General features: G+C 36.4%; 1 long non-coding RNA gene across 4 annotated transcripts in view; it reads right to left on the reverse strand.

Annotated features, from left to right (window-relative positions):
• LOC145716121 (uncharacterized) overlaps positions 1-14,850 on the reverse strand; it is a 493,424-nt gene that overhangs the window by 220,768 nt on the left and 257,806 nt on the right. Inside the window, exons 8-9 of one of the 4 annotated variants that reach the window (XR_014138540.1) lie at positions 10,502-10,601; positions 5,126-6,187 (exon numbers count right to left, since the gene is read on the reverse strand). The exons of 2 other annotated variants lie outside the window; for them this stretch is intronic. This is a non-coding gene — a long non-coding RNA (uncharacterized LOC145716121). Of the gene's footprint in view, positions 1-5,125; positions 10,602-14,850 lie in introns of those variants that run through there. One more of the 4 variants, XR_014138537.1, reaches the window with a different exon arrangement.

Raw genomic sequence — 14,850 nt, forward strand, 5'->3', positions numbered from 1 at the left:
TAGCCTGGTGATGGGTATTAAAGAGGGCACATATTGAATGGAGCACTGGGTGTTCTACTCAAACAATGAATCATGAACACCACATCAAAAACTAATGATGTAATGTATGGTGATTAACATAACATAATAAAATTTTTAAAAATGTAAAAAAAAAAACCAATAAAATTAAAACCTGAATTTTTGAGAAAAAAATCAAGAGCATTCACATTCTAAGTCCAAGAAAAACAGAAAAGATACAAATTACCAATATTAGGACTAAAAGAATGGACATCGTTACAGATACTACAGATATTAGTAGAATAATAAAAAATATTATAGACAATTTTGACAAAATATTCAATTAGTTGGGTGAAATAGAAACATTCCTTCATAAATAAGAATCAACAAAACCAAAAGAAAAAAGCCTGGTAAAAGAAGTTGAATTTATAATTCAAAATCTTCCCATGAGAAAACTGGTAGAACGATTGTTATACCGGTGAATTCTACCAATTATTTAATGCAGAAATAAAACCAATCTCATACATACTCTTTCAGAAAATAGAGGAGAAAGAAAAGCTTATGAATCCATTATCCAAACAAAGACATAAGATGTCTCCTCAAGCAAGGGAAACAAAAGCAAAAATAAACTATTGAAACTACACCAAAATAAAAAGCTTTTGCACAGCAAAGGAAACTTTCAAAAAAACAAAAAGACAACCTACTGAATGGGAGGATATATTTGCAAATCATATGTCTGATAAGGCATTAATATCCAAAATATGTAAAGAACCCATAGAACTTAACCCAAAAAACAAATAATCCACCTAAAACATGGGCAGAGGTCCTGAATAGACTTTTCCCAAAGAAGATAATCAGATGACCAACAGACATATGAAAAAATGTTCAATATCACTAATCATCAGGGAAATGAAAATCAAAACCACAAGAAGATATCACCTCACACCTGTCAGAAGGCTAGTATCAAAAAGACAAGAAATAACAAGTGTTGATGAAGATGTAGAGAAAAAGGAACCCTTGTGCATCATTGATGGGAATGTTAATTGGTGCAGCCACTATGGAAAACATTATGGAATCTCTTCAAAAAATTAAAAATAGAAATACTACATGATCTAATAATTCCACTACTGAGTACTTATCCAAAGAAAACAATAACACTAATTTGAAAAGATATACGCACCCCTATGTTTTTGTGGCATTATTTATAACAGCCAGGATATGGGAAACAACCTAAGTGTCCAATGATAGATGAATGAATAAAGAAATGAGGTAGATATATTTAGTAGAATATTAGCCATAAAAATGAATGAGATTTTGCCATTTGTAACAATATGGATGGACCCAGTGGGTATTATGCTAAGTGAAGGAGGCAGACAGAGAAAGACGAAAACCATATCCTTTCACCTACATGTGGAATCTAAAAATAAAAAAAAAATGAAAAAACAAACAAACTAAGCAGAAACAGACCTGTAAATACAGAGAACAAATTGGGGAAGGGGGGATGGGCAAAATAGCTGAAGGAGTGTGGGGAGTATAGGCTTCTAGTTATTGAATGAATAAGTCATAGGAATGAAAGGTACAGTATAGGGAATATAGTCAATGGTACTGTAATAGAGTTCTATGGTAACAGATGGTAGTTACACTTGTGGTGAAGGTTGTATAACATATAGAACTGTTGAATCACTATGTTGTATACCTGAAACTAATGTAACATTGTGTGTCATTTATACTTCAATTAAAAAAAATAGAAAGAAAACAACAGAACAATATATCTTACATACATTCAAAAATTCATTTAACATATTAGAATACCATATCTAGTAATATATAAAATCATAATATAGCATAACTAAGTAGAGTTTATTCCAGGAAAGCAATACTGATTTTATATTTGGAAATTAATCAGTATAATTCATTGTATTAACAGAATAAGAAGAAAACCATTAATCATTTCAATAGATATAGGAAAAACACAAGATAAAATTCAATACCCATTCATGGTAACAGTTCAGCAAATGAAGAATAAAGTAAAAAATATCTCCTCCACTACTGATAAGCTGAGTGAAGACTAGAGTTTTCCCTATATCCATGGAATGCTACTTTCCATGTCTAGATTTCCCCCTCGATTTGATTATACTACTGATATCTGAAATTGAGAATATCAAAAGTAAAACATAATTTCCAGATTAATCTATTACCTATAGGGGGTAACAATTAAAAATGAACAAATAGTAGATTATAACAGTAACTTGTGTTCAGTAAATTCTATCTGAAATTCTTTATCATCTCTCAGCTTCTAGATTCTCTGATCCATTCTACCCAGGTTTCAAGAATCACTTAGACTTTATTTTCCTTCTCAGAAATCTGTTCCAGGAACCAATTATTATTCAAATCAATGGTCCTAGGAATTAACCTAAAAGTCATTTACAAATTGTTCCCTGATTACCTGTGCTTTCTAATTTGATACATGCAGTGTTATGCTCTTGACTGGAATACCCTCTCCTTTTTCTATATATAGGAGCTTACAAACTTTTTCAAGATAGCAAATATTTTAGGCTTTGCAGGCCAGAGGGTCTCTGTTTCAAATATTTAACCCTACTGTTTTAGTGTGAAAATAGTCACATATAATACATAAGCAAGTGGATGTGACTGTGTTCCAATAAAACTTTATTTACAAAAATAAGCAGTGACCTGCATTTGATATGTGGGCCATAGTTTACTGACCTTGTTCTTTGATATCTTTTCCCTCATTTAAAAGATTGCTCAAAACTTATTTATAGTTAGGACTTGGAAGACCAAATCACCTTGCTTACTGTCTCTAATATTTGCAGTCATTCTGGAACAATAAATAAGAAATTGAACTAAAAGTATGTAGAGGAACTACTAAGAAATGTTATCTATGTATTTGCCTTCTTTCTGCTATTAGAGTTAAATTACTCAGGGCTAGAACCCCAGGCTCCCATTTCTATGCACACAAAAGATGAACAAAAATAAATCATGATCATGGTAATCAAGATGACATGTAAACTTTTTAAGAAATATACAATTAGTGCTTATAATGAAAAAAAATCAGTACAGAGAAGAGCATGCACTTTAAGCCTTTGTTTGATCTGTTTCTGGAAGGATCAGGTAGTTTGTAGCATAGCCAAAGGAAAAATAGATACCCGTGCAATGTTAATCCTCTTTTTTTGGTTTCTAAGACTGGATGAATGGACACAATGAAAAATAATAAATAAATACAATCTAGTATACAGTATGTGCATGGGGTTATGTTTGGTACATTTATGTATATTTATAACACTTATTTGGGCTACTTGGTTAGAACTGCAATAAAGAATTAATCCAAGAACAAATACCAATATATTACAGCACATCACAAGTGCTTTTAATTAAGAGTTAGTTTTAAAATGTTAGCTAAATACTTCCACAGCATTCCATTCTCCCTAAGAATCCACTGACAAGCTCCCTTGATCAAGGTCCAGTGTATCTTCAGCAGTGAAATAAATTTCATTCTAATCAAAAATTAATCATATTATTATAGTTCTTTAGAAACTGCATTTAGTACACATAAAGGTCACACATCTCTGCGTTGCTGGAGAGCACTGGCTCACACATGATTTGTTGGATATGCCTAAGAGAGTTCTGGCTCAGTTTGGCTTATTTTGAAGTCATGAGAATTGACCCTACTCTTCCATTCCCATTGTAAGGCCTCCATGCAGGGTGGGTCATTACCATTTCCTTTGACGATGTTTGTGTTGAAGTCATAGGTGAGCCTCCCAAAAGCAGCCTGGTATTTCTCCCTCCCATACAACATTGTCAGAGTCTAGAGTCTCCTCAGCTAAATCAAATAACTTTCACAAATGGATGTCAGAAAGAATATAAAGTATCAACACAGGCAGATAGGCAGAAACCTGTATTTTTAGTGCCTTTGCTCCTCAACCCAAGTCTCCTTTGGTTAACATTTAATTGGTGTTTGGGGGTGTGTGCTTAAAACAAGTGTTCATTGCTGTATTTTCACTACCTAGCACAATTCCCATTATATGTCTGTTTAATAAGCAAATCAGTGATATTAAAATGACAAATTAAAAGTTTACAAGAATTAGCATTCCATCTCTTGATTGTTATTTATTTTACCATCTATTACAACCAGATTATTTTGAAAAATTGAAGTTGAACTTCCCATACTTGCTTGTTTCTTTTGACCAACCAATACCATATGACTAGGATAGAATCATTAATACAAGAGGTTAAAAAATACTTTTTTTATCCTCTATCAAGAAAGAAAAGAAAGGCTCAGAAGGGAGAATATACTTTCCATTTCAATCTTAAACCTCTTATAATTCATTCATGAAAAATCTCTCCTCTTTTTCCTATAACATCTAGGAAATCACATGGAATTTATCCTAGCTTATTAAACAGAATACCTTCAGACTTGCCTGTGTTATGTGTATTTTTCTTTGCAGTACACATAGATTTGAGCACAGACATGGTGTGCCTGGAGGGAACACATTATAGCTTATAGCTCATTTTCATTCCAGATCCCATATGAATTTACTCTTTTACATATTTAGAACTAACATTTGGAGTAGTCAGGCTTCCACGAGCCATGCCACCTGCACTAATGATTCAGGTAAGGGGAGACCACACAAAACTCAGGCACCAGTCCTGACAACTATTGACAACAGTTTGACAGAGCGCTATTGTGGCAGGGAGGAGGTTACTATTTATCTTTCTGTATTCAATCCCTTGCATGTGAGAAACGGACACCATTGTGGCTTGTCCAGACTGCTCTAACTCCACTACCCCAAGGTAGCCTTTTAGTTCGTTCTTTTCTGGGTAGTGCAGTTTCTAGAGGAAGCCAACGTGTTCTTACTTTATTTGGAAGAGAATGCTGTTCAAGGGATGAATACAGAGTGCAAGGGAGACAATTCTTCACATCTTTTACATTCTGTCAAAATTCTCAGAGGAAGAAGATAAAAAGTAAATGAATCAAAAGAAAAGGAAAAGAAAATGTGACTGAATTAATCTCTGTTGTTAACGGGTACCCACCATGTGTCCTACACTGTGCAGGAAGTGTAAATGGACAAATGAAAAACTAGATAGATAGATGATTGATAGCTGATAGTGATAAACACTGATATTTATACTAAATGTAACAGATATTCAAAAAAAGAGGGATAGATTGTGTTATATTATTATATAGAGTTACCTTTGATTTTCCTGTGAGTGATATTTAAATTCAATCTTTGTTGGCAACCTAAGCACTTTCCTAAGAAATCATCTTACTTATTCAAACTGCCAGAGTTAAACCCTTCTCACTGAGCTAAAACTAAAGCTATCAAACCAAACTCTGGAGCTGGGCCGTTTGCACTCATGTTTTGACTTTGTTAGATATGTGGCCTCAGGTAAATCTTGACCTCCTTGTGCTTCGGTGTCCATATTTGTAAAGTGAAATATTTCTAGACTGTTCCTCATGGGATTATAGTGAGGATTATATCATTTTTATTATAGTGCCCACTGGTAAGCACCAAATAAGTATTCACTTATTTGTGAATCACAAAGTGCCTGATGGTGAGCATTATATATTTACTATGATTTCTGGTTTCTACCACCACACAGCTGACCTTCCCCAAAACATCACACATAATTTGGGAAGGATAGACTAGCACAGTTTCTTACAATTGGAAATTTACAATTGCTGAATGAAAGAATCCAAGGCAAGCAGGGTACAGATAGCTGGAGTGTGCCCAGAAGGCAGAGGAATATATGATGTGACAAAATTGGCCTGATCCTCCCATTAATTTGAGGGAGGAAATGGTTATCTTGAGAGTTAAGAAGACTTCACATCCATGGGCTGACAACTTAGGTCATAGTATTCCAACTATATCTCAGTGTGCTATTTTTATGGCTGGCTACTTTTCTATCTGAGCATCCACTTGCCAGGGGAGGCCCATGAGTGTCACTGCTTCTTTCTCCCTGAAGGTGTCATAAGGATGAATTTGCTCAATATTGTGAGATTTTCAAAGATAATTATCATGAGGGCCGCACTACTGGAAAGCAGTAGGAAATTAGACATGATAACCATACCTCCTCAAATCATTTAGTTATTAGTTTCATTTTCTTCACAGGGAAATTCTGTACTCCATTTTTAACTAATGAAAAGTCAGAAAGTTCATACCTCCATCTGCAGCTAAAAGAGAAGTGCCCAATTAGCCTTGGAATAGAAGATAATAGTCTCAGAAAATAGCATGTTTTACATTTCTGTAATGTTTTGCAGAGTATTTTTTTTCATTATTACATATACTATTTGCTGTGTCTTCAGAAGGTAGAGAAAGCAGTTTTCCTTATCTTCACTTTTGATGAAGAAACTGTGACTTAAAGACATTAAATGCTTGATCCAATCACCTTTTCACACCAAAAATGGTGTTAATTCCTTTTTAGCGGACCCTCAATTCCATTCTCTTTCTAATCTGCATGACTAAAAACTTGACTTTTCACAAATGCTGACAAAACTGCAAAGAAGAGCAGTTTAAATTACTGAGACAAAAGGTCTTAGTCTGACTCATTGATTTATATTTTACCCAATTATATTTGTATCCAAAGGGAATGAAAAAGAATTATTTGCTCTTTCTCCCAAGTCCTTTTGGCCCTGTCCCACAAAGGAGAGTCCCACGGTTCCATCAATGAACACACAACTTCAAATTATATTATCTGTCTCCATGAGCTTCCTTTTCATTACTTCTTGGATCTTTGTCCCTTATAGCGTAACAAGTGGTGTCTAGTTCCCACTTGACCCCTGCTCCCCCCTGTGTTCCAGATAAGGAAAAAAAAAAAAATCCCTCTAATCAGGGTACAAAGAGGAGCAAGTACCAACAATACTCAGACTCCATTTTCTTATTGAGTTATTTGTGATGTGGGAAACAAAGGCAGAAGAAAAATTATTAAATTTCCTTACTACCTACAGCCCATTGACAAGTCCTTGAAACAGGCAGAGTGACATTCTTCTAGGGACTCAACTGCCTCAATGTTAATACTTTGCTAAGGGCAAAAGACAATCCTAGCCTGACACCTCCCCCACCCCCAGGATCCTGTAAGTCTACTTTAATGTATAAAAATTTCTTTGGAAATTTCCTTTATCTCTAAACCCTCCAAGCATATTGCCCAAAAATATACATCTGAAGGGTCTCTTGACTAAGGTTTTATTAGACGGTAATAAATGACCTTTTCCCAACAATAGCTAGCCCCCTCAAGGTCCTGGAAACCTTGCTTCCAAAATTCCTTAGAGACTTAACGCTATCCCAAACCCCCTCCCAACTTGAAAGTATATAATGGTCCACTCCTCATGACCCCAGAGCAGCTCTTTCTGCCCACAGGTCCTGTCCCCGTGGTTTAATAAAACCACCACTTTGCACCAAAGACATCTCAAGAATTCTTTCCTGGCCATCAGCTTTGAACCCTAATATCGTCTTTCCTACATCAATTTGTACTTCCACAAACTATTTACTAAGAACCTATGATGAACTAAGCTCTGGAACAAGTGCTGAGAAAACAGATTTAAAAGATAATAATAAAATTTAAAAAGTAAGTAAAATAAAATAAAACCGGAGCTGAAAGAGTTTCTGTCCAGTAGGAGATCTCAATTGCAATGTTTTATTACAATGCTATATGTTAAATGCTCTGGGATGCCTAAGGAAGGCTTCCTGGGGAGTGATATTAACATACAAAAGATCATTTGAGGAAGAGGAAACATCTGTTTCCACTGAATGCCACCAGAACCACTGCAAGTTGTCTCCATGGGAAAGGTAAAAAATAAGGGCTGGGAAGAGTTGGTGTTCCCCTTCCCCCATTCAATGATGTTTTCATATAGAAGAAATCAGCACTGGGGCTGGGGCACCTAGGTGGCTCAGTCGATTAGCAGTTGACTCTTGATTTCCTCTCAGGTCATGATCTCAAGGTCCTGGGATCAAGCCCTGCACAGGTGGGCTCCCCACTCAGTGCAGGGAGTCTGTTTCTCCCTCTGCTCCTCCCCCTGCTCGTGCTCTCATACCCTTTCTCTCACTCAAATAAATAATATCTTTAAAGAAATAAAAATTAAATTAAAAAAAGAAAAAAGCATTAAGACAGCTTTGAAGGGAAAAAGGTATACAACAGGCAAGCTGGAGATAAATGGGTAGGGCAGGAGGGGCCTTCCATTCATCTTTCACCTTGGAGTTCTGGGAAGGAATGCCCCATGCAAGTCTGGACACCCACTTCACTACTTCAGCCCCACATGTGTTTCCAGATTCATCAGACAAGTTAGGCAGAAATCAGTAACCCTGGTGATAAGAAAAAGTATACAAAGTACAAGAAAGGTCAAGAGCAACAGAGGGGAAAACAGAAACAAATAGAAAGGAAGACTGACAAAGTGTTATTTTCATCACTGTTTTTCCCTGCGCAGAGATTTTAAGACTTTTAGGAAGTGAGAATGAAGTTTAAAAAGCTGGTACAGGTAAACTAGATTGAATTGTTTTACTGTTGATAGGATTTTATCTTTCTTTTGTTCTTTTGCTTTTTTCTTTCTTCTTTTCCATTTTTATTTTTGAAGCATTCTGACATCCTCCCAGAAAGGGACTTTTAACAGAGATCCATCCCCCCCCACAAAAAAAATCAAATAAATAGCTCTTAATCTAACAGTCTAATTCAGTTCCAATATGTCCAATGACAAGTAAATAAATAAATAACAATAAATAACAACAAATAAATAAATGGCTTCCATAGTTTTAGCATTATAAATAGGACACTGACAAGACTGTGGTCTGGAGTAGACGGCTGACAGAATCGAAAAGGATAATGAATGATAAAGGAATGAGTCTGTTAGTGCTAAAGTGTATGTAAAAGGAAAATTCCAAGCCTGTCTCAGTCTCAGCAGGGCATGAGGGCTGAATTCTAGAGGAACATCCAATTGAGGCTATTTTCTAGCCTGGGGCCCCACCTACTAAGGGAAGTTAGTATGAAAGATGTTCAAGTGGTATTTCTTTTGGAGAAGTAGTTAATCTTGAATTAGAATATTGGGAACAAGGTGGGAATTGAAGGTGAAGGAAAACTCTACATTAGTCAAATCGTTTTTTTTGTTAGCTGAATTCTTAATGTTGAATAATTTTAAGGATAAAAGTAATCAAATATTTTTTAACATGGCATGTCTGCAATTATTGATTAGCGGCCTCTAGTATATGATAATTATGGTAAGATAGGGTTTAGAGGCTTAGGATAAGAGCATGAGCTGGTGGTGGGAAATAAACATGTCCATCTTCCCATCCTGGTATAACCCACTGGGTTTTTCTTGGCAGCTGTCTACTCTGATTAGTCAGACTTCCCCCTTTGATTTATGTGCTTCAGCCACTCAGATTGTTAAATATTCTGAATAACATCCCTAAAATAATCTTCATACCAGAAATGTGACCTAATAACAAGAAAAACAGCCCTGGTCAAGTGGTATTGTTTGCTTCCAGCTGAATATTTTATAGAGCAATCTTGCTCTTGTAATACTGTCTCCCCAAGTAGTGGGACCCATCAGCAAGTAGGATCTCCTGGGAACTGTTTTACTAAAGTGAATAACTCAATAAAGTCAATATATTATACTGTACTTATCAAGGAGACTGGTCTTGAGGAAACCAGGACTGTTCATTGGCAGGTCAGAGTACTTCAGGAAATCTAACTGTCCTGCCCCACTCACATGAGGCTTCCTGGGGAGAAGATATGGGGAAGCCCTGGTCTCCTGGTACCTTCCCCAAATCAATAATGACAAAGAGATCTGTAATACAAGTAAGAAGAAATCTCCATGTACTTTTGGACTCTTTCTAAAAGCCTCTTCTGCTCTCCCCAGTATGGAGGTAACCATGTAGTTTTCAGCCCTGGCCACTGCAATGCATAGACCCCTTGCTTCATGCATTGTAAACTCTGGAACAATCTAACTTCATAACCTGTTGAATAATGTGTAAGGAATGGCAGCCAGCTAGATACTTAAGTATAGTATTAAACATGCAAGTGACATTCACTTGGGGGCTGAGCAGCAGGGATGAGTGCCAAGCAGTAGATGTGCTCTGGAGTAAATTCTCCATTTAGGGCAGAGACTAATGGCTCCATGAAGCTGCTTGCTGAAATCTATATGACCTTCAGGAATCCAGCTCTCAGCAGGCAGAGAACATGGAACTGCAGAAGAAAGTTGAGGAGAGAGCCATAGAAAATCCTACTCTTCTGTATTCAATGAAGGTTTTTTTTTTTTTTCCTTTTACAAGAAAACAACTTTCTTATTTAGTTTTTTTAGAACATGTTTTATTATTTTCCTTGTATTGAGACATGTCACAGAACCTCATGGAATACACTGGGCATCTATCAGATTCAGAATGGAAAACTATCATGGATAAATAAGTCTGGCATTCCTTGTGTTCCTTGGACACATCTGACCTCATGAAGTTTAGATTTTTCTGTTTCATTTATATTTATAAATGATTTTCATAGCACCTACCTTCTAAGATACCTGGTCCCAAATGGCAAAACGCCAACCTCAGATAGTGGCAAGTTCTCAAGGCAGGAAGGCATTTGCTTTGCTTCACTTCTAGAGCAGCCTGCATGTGACAATGTGGCTTTAATTTTTCTTCACATTTTTCTAACATGCTTGTCAAAAACACAAAAAAGAAAATATTCATACCCTGACCAAAGAATTGTTATTTCTCCTCTGGGCATTTGCTTTGATAGAAAGGGAAATCTTATCATATGCCACATGTGTGGAACATGAATTTCAATTGCTCACCACCAGACCGTGAATCTGACGTGCTCACATGAAGAGTGAATAACAACGATAAACTTTGCAGGTGGAGATAAACTGATGAAGCTTTATAATGGGAAGGATTTGACCCTGGTAGTAAAACCTGGAGCTATAGGGTCAAGTTTTCAAAATCTAGGACAAAACAGACTTTTAAATATTTCACCTTCACAAAATGTGGTTACCTTTTTCTTCTATATGTATTTAGACTAATTTTGAATGCTGTGCTGCTTTAGTCCATGCTGATATTTCTATAAAAATACTTCACTTGAGACCAAAAATAGAACCAGAAGCAGAGAAAAAAGTTAACAATTATTATTTGTTGGACATTCATTCATCTGCTGTATGCCAGAGAAAGTACTACTATGTGTGAAGAATACAGAAATGAGGAGGGCAGCTAAAGCCCCTGCCCTCCATGAGCTCAAATTCTAAAAACAGGAACAGAAAATAAGATACATAAATATATGATAGAATGACATGTAGTATAAGTGCTGAAGAGGGTACTGAAGCAGAAAAAGAAGCTACAATGGAGGTGCCCTTTAGATGTATTGTTAAAGAAAGTCTTGGTCTGGGCATGTGGGAGAAATAATTTCAACAATTGAATAATCAAATAAGGGTTAAGAGCATAGAGTATGATTTTATTTTATTAGAGAAGATAACTTAAATTTTAAAATGTATTAAGGAGGGCATGTCTGGTGATGAGCACTGGGTGTTATATGCAACTAATGAATGATTGAACACTACATCAAAAACTAATGATGTATTATATGTTGGCTAATTGAGCATAATAAAGATTTTTTTAATTTAAAAAATAAAAATATAAATGGGTGAAGGTGGTCAAAAGGTACAAATTTCCAGTTATAAATAAGTTCTGGGGTTGTAACATACAATGTGGTAACTATAGTTCACGATACTGTATTGTGTATTTGAAGGTTGTTAAGAAAGTAAACCTTAAAACTTCTTATCACAAGAAGAAAAACTGTAACTGTTTGAAGTGATGGATGTTAATGAAACTTATTGTGGTAATCATTTCATAATATATATATCAAATCATTATACTGTACACTTAAAACTAAAGTGGTGTTGTATGTCAATTATGTCTCAATAAAAGTGGAAAAAATATATAAAAATGCATGACATTGTCTAAATTCACAAACATAAATATTTTTTACATATTTTCTTCACACAGTTCTGTGAAGTGAACAGATACTAATATTACTCTCTCTCCCTTTTACAGATGGCAAAACTGTTAAGTAATAAGAAATTCACATAGTTTGTAAGAGGCAGAGCCAAGATCACGAACAAAGACTTCCTGACTCCAAAAACAACATGTGCTCAAAGTAAAAGTTTTATCATCTATAACCAAAACTAGGTATTGAGCTTGGTGGAAGATCTCTTTTATTATAGACTGCAAACCTAAGTACACTTGCCTGTTATTGCTTGCACTGTCTGTGGACCCTGAGTGGAAGCCCACGCTTATGCTCTCTGCCCATGCTGTCTTTCTCCTACAGCTAATTCCAACCAGAATGGACCCATATCCCAAGAGGGAGAAGTAGCCAAAGACTTAAGTTATCTAGATGCCATTTGATAAGAATTTAGACTAAGAGGTCAGTGATCTTTAGACAATGGATCTTATAGGTGAGCTGAACTCAAATGGAAAGAGCTCTAATGAGCTATATGAACAGGAAGGAACAAAGAAAGTTCACTAGGAGAGAGAATAAAAGAAAAGAAAGGAGTAAATTAACACTAAGAAACAGAGCAACAGGATTTTCCCTGTAGAAGGTGTGGAATTGTCCAAAATTCTGCTTCAAATCCTCAACTGAAGCACAGACCATTCACAGAAACTACAGCATTGGTAGCTGGACTGAGAAGACCATTGATTTTTATCCCAATTAACACCCCCATGGATAAAATTCCTACATTTGAATGACTATTATTGATGAGGATGAGATAAGAGCTGAAGAACTGTCATCACTTGTCTACTAGTAGAAGTAAAAATCATAGATCATCTAAAAATCTCTTCTGGACTCCCTTTTTCAACTTCTCCACCCACAGTAAAAAGCTATAGCATCTCAGAATTGGAAGAGAACATAGAGATCACCAAATCCAAGTAGGTCAAGATAACTTCCTTTCATTTAGCCACATAACATTCCTGTGAGGTTGGGTCAGGCAGAGAATATGGATGGAGAAGCTTAGGCACCAACAGGCTTCATCCAGGTCATGAAGTTTATGCATGGCCAGGAACTCTTGGCTCTGAGTCCTGTGTCTTTTCCTCAGCATCAATTACATGATAGGCCATACTTTATTCTTTTAAAATACTCCCCAGAGACACTTTGCTAAGCTCAGAGAGAACAGCAAGGCTTAAGATTCCACTTCAGAATAACAACAGGCCAGTGGACCCACATAACAGAAGACAGATCTTGAATGAATGCAAATGAAACAAAAAGTAGGAACTGAGAAGCAGAGGCTATTCTGGGTTCTAGTAATTTATAGAATTGGACATGTTCTAAAACTAAGCTTGCTTCATGTTTCTATCCTTGTTTATTGGGGTGAATTGCCCAAGTCATATGGTTTCCCTAAGCCTAACTTTCATCTGCCAGACAGAAATAATAGTACTGATCACCAGGATACTATGAGGAATACAAATGAACAAAACAAAAGGAGCACTGGAGGCACAAAGAACTATGAAATCATGGGTTGATAGAGCTAAAAAGAGGTTTTGACAAGTAATCTAGCTTTGAAATACAGAATAAGATGAATTACAGTACTCTGCCTTGGTAGCTGTTAGAGATGTGCATACGCAGGTACTTATATCTCCAGAACACATTGTCACACAGTCAGGAAGAGTGCAGAATGGAGAGGGATTCACCAATCTCCCACTGCTCCCCTTCACTCTGGGGCTCTTTTATCAGTTCAAGATGAAGGATTGACTAGGAGAACACAAAAAGCCATGAAATAGGGTAAAATTATTTCTGCAAACTTTTTATCCATTCCTATCCTTCCAAACATCCCCACCCCAATGCCCAGCTATCCTCCTCACTGTATTTTGCCATATTCACTGGTATATTCTTTATGCTATACATGATTATCCAAGGCTACTGACTTAAATGACAAGAAAAGCTCTATTCCTCTCTAGACTTACAAAAGTAATAGATATCACATAAACTTCATGTACTCCTCCACAAACACTAGTGGAGCCCTATAATTTATTAGCTACTAGTTTCAGCTTATAGGCAGTCTTCTCATACCACAGAAATTCTTAGCTGGATGAAATATAACTAGATTCCAAAAGATGACAGTGCTAGAACTGTCAGATACATAGCAGGCCAATAAAGCCTGGTACTTACAAGCCCCTCAGAGACTGAGGAGGCAATGACCCATGTGGGACAAGGCTGGCACTTAAAATGCTAAATACAGGTAGGATCTAACATTGGCCTTGACCTTTCTGTTCTCTGACCAGCTGCTGAGCCTGAGCTTTCATCAGTGGACATGGGAGCATAAGGGAAGCTCAACTCAGCAGCCCCCATGAAGTTAGAGGATAAGAGTGACCAGCAGATATTGATCTGGCTCTTTTGAAAGGGAGAGAAGCTGAGGGGAAGCTTGTTCCCTCCATGCTCAAAAGACAAACAATGCTTTTCATAAAAAGTAGCATGAAGTCAAAGGTACACATGTGACCTTAGATTGAAGAGCAGCTAAGTATTTACAGATTTCTCCACTGATGTTCAGAAAGATTCCCCATTTTTCTCTATTCAGTTGAAGTGGCATGTCTTCAACTCTCACAGCACTTGTTATGAATAAACCAGACTGGCCTTGTTACCATCTGAAATTCTGTAACAAGTATTTGTCAGCCTTGGCCAGCATAAGGAGAATAGCAGAATTCCACCACTGCAAAGTCCAAGGAAATCAAAATATGAACCCACTGTTGAGATATTTTCTTTTGACACAGACAATTTTCCTGAAACTGCTGACTTGGAATTTGAATGTAAAGATGTTTTACCTGAAAATTCTATAAGGACTTATGGCTTCAGAAAAGTCCATTATACCCCTATTAC

Source organism: Leptonychotes weddellii, chromosome 1 (assembly GCF_054177405.1).
Source record: "Leptonychotes weddellii isolate Sample4059 chromosome 1, ASM5417740v2, whole genome shotgun sequence".
Classification (NCBI taxonomy): Eukaryota; Metazoa; Chordata; class Mammalia; order Carnivora; family Phocidae; genus Leptonychotes; species Leptonychotes weddellii.